Genomic DNA, 2,897 nt, shown 5'->3' on the forward strand with positions numbered 1-2,897 from the left:
GTTTTTATTGGGGTGGAGTGAGGAAGACAATGGGATGGGGTTGAGGGTGGGGGTGGGGGTGGGGGTGGGGGTGAGGAAGACGATGGGGGTGGGGGGTGGGATGGTGGGAAGGGTAAGTTAAGTTTTTTTTTTTTATAATTTAAAATAGAGTTAAAATAATTTTTGGACCCATGTGTCATTATTTAATTGAAATTATAACTTATAATTCTTTATTTTTATTTTTTTAAAATTTTATAATTTCTTTTTAATAATTATTTTGTTATTTTTATTTTTAAAATAATTTTATAATTATTTTTTAATAATTTGGATCTTCAATGAAATTTTTTATTTTTTTTAAATTTTATAATTTTTTTTAATACTCAGTTTTTTTATTTTTATATTTTCTTTTTTTTTTTATTTTTTTTTTTATTATTTTTTTTTTTTAATTTTATAATTTCTTTTTATTAATCAATTTTTTATTTTTATTTTTTAAATAATTATATAATTAATTTTTAATAATTATAGAACCCACAATACTACGTGGCAACTTTCAATTAGCCTTTTTTACCATATCAACGTGTATGTGTAACATACACTTTAAACTTTTAGCTGATTGGGTCAAAAATGCCCAATTAAAATTAAAGCGGGGTTTAAAGATTTAATAGATACATGTCTTAGTTTATTTGGCCTAAAGAGAACACACAGAACACTATTCACAGCACATACATCCATACATAATATAGAGATAGGCGAGTCTGGAGACAGAGATAGTGCATAGTGAAAAGGGAGAGTGAAACTAAGCAAATAAATTGATTTTATTGGGTGAATTCTCGATGGAAACTACATCACCGGCAAAAGCTGCCGGAATATGATGCCCCAATCGTCCCGCCTCCATCTTCCCCGGCGGGTACCGTTGTCGCCGTTCCCCTCTCTCCCTTTTCCCCCTCCCATCCACAGATCCACCATCAGCGCCGCCTTCCTGACGGCAAACCAGTGGGTATCGGCGAAATCCAGCCGATTCACCCACCACCGGCTGCCAACAACCACTCGAGCTACCATCCTACACTGCCGCATCCCTGCTGCAAACTAGAAATGAATAGCGCTAGAAGATGCGCCTCTCCAAGGTGAACACGGCCCACCAAAAACCCCCAAATTTCAGTGAGCAAAACACCACCAATTTCAATTTAAACGAAGCGCCACCTATGGCGATATCTGGCGACGACGGCGCCGCCGCGCAGATCGTCAAATCCAAAATTGCCAATGCAGTTTGATGGGAAATCACACCAGCAATACTAATTTGTAAAAATCCCCAATTAGTTCTACCCAGAATTAGTTCAATTTTGAAATTAGGGTTTCCAAATTCAAATTTTTTTGGCGGACAGTGTCACCAGCTCCATTTTCCAAAATTGATCCGAACTGTGTTGGTGTTTGTATCTCGCTTGGATTTGTGTATCATGGATTCGAGTTGCTTGTTTTCTTCATAGGTTTATGTTCAAATCAGGTTCCGGGGATTTCCGTGGTTGGGTTGTTTAATAATCAGTTATTTAGGTTTGTATCAATTTAAAGTATTGGGGATCATAATAAAATTAATATAATGGTTAATTTTTGCGTATTTGAATTATTTCATTACTATTATTATTATTTATTTTATTTTATTTTTATTTTATTGTCATCAACAAAGCTTGATAATTGGTTGCTAAATAATTTTATCGCTTTAAATGAATTTTGCTCAAGTTTATTGTTAAGGTTAGGTAACATTTTGAGTAGGCAAGACTTTTAAACATTAGGCAAATATAAGATAACTAAATTTTGTCTCTATTAAGAATGCTGTGTGCGCATCATTTTGGAGACGCTTAAAAATAATTTGAAGATGCAATACTGTATTTTGGCAAAAATTGTCTTAAAATTAATTTTCACTTGTTTAATACAAGAGTTATAGAGAAGTTTTAATATAATAAAAATGAGCGAATTTAGGCCTTAATATAATTTATTAAAATTGTTTACGTCAAGATAAATTAATTAAAACGACCGTGCTAGAATCATGAGACTCGAGAGGTGCCTCATACCTTTCCCTCGGTTGACAAAATTGCTTATCTGGTCTCCTATTTTCGCAAACCAATAAAGAGTCATTTCCTTTTGATTAAGAATTCAATAAAGTGACTTGGAACACCATAACTCAATTCCAAGTGGCGACTCTGTAAATAAATTAATCCCTATTCAAAATCGTCACATTAATTGAAAAAATTCTTTGACCTTCGATCCATCGGGCGAAAAAGGGTGTGCTATCTCTGGCGACTCTGCTGCAGATAACCAGAATTTGATCTTTTGATATTAACTTCACTTGATTTAATTATTTTGATATTGTGCTGGCCTAATGTGCTAATTGTTGCTCATTTATCGCTTTGATATTGTTGAATTGTATTTATAAATTGTCTTTTCTTGCACACTCCCTCCGAGTCTCTGAAAATAGGATAGAAGGAATGCAAAATATGCATCCTGCCTTCTTTTTTAGATAACCGAAGTGTCAAGGCACATGGTGAAGAATTATTAGTCACACGTGTTAAGCGGGGTTTGGATCTACAACGAAGTCGGAGTAGCAGGGCTACCGAACAAGTTGCCCCTCTCCAACTAGAGTGTCCGCTCGGGTAAGTCAGTCTAGATACCTATCCCTATTAGGCTAAACTTAGTAGAACTAAAACTTAGAATTTGGTTATCCCTATTAGGTTCTGCTTTATTTGTATCATGTACATTTGACTTAGCGGGACTTGACATAGGGGCCGGGTTTGTCTAGGACAGGTGTCTCTCTTTATAATGACCAACATGTGCATCCTACATCTTCTTTGACATTTATTTAGAAGGCCACTTGATTGTTGACCGACTTTAGGCAACTGAATGAAACGTAAGAGAGTTTTTTTTAT

This window comes from Capsicum annuum, chromosome 2, assembly GCF_002878395.1.
Source record: "Capsicum annuum cultivar UCD-10X-F1 chromosome 2, UCD10Xv1.1, whole genome shotgun sequence".
In the NCBI taxonomy this organism is placed as follows: Eukaryota; Viridiplantae; Streptophyta; class Magnoliopsida; order Solanales; family Solanaceae; genus Capsicum; species Capsicum annuum.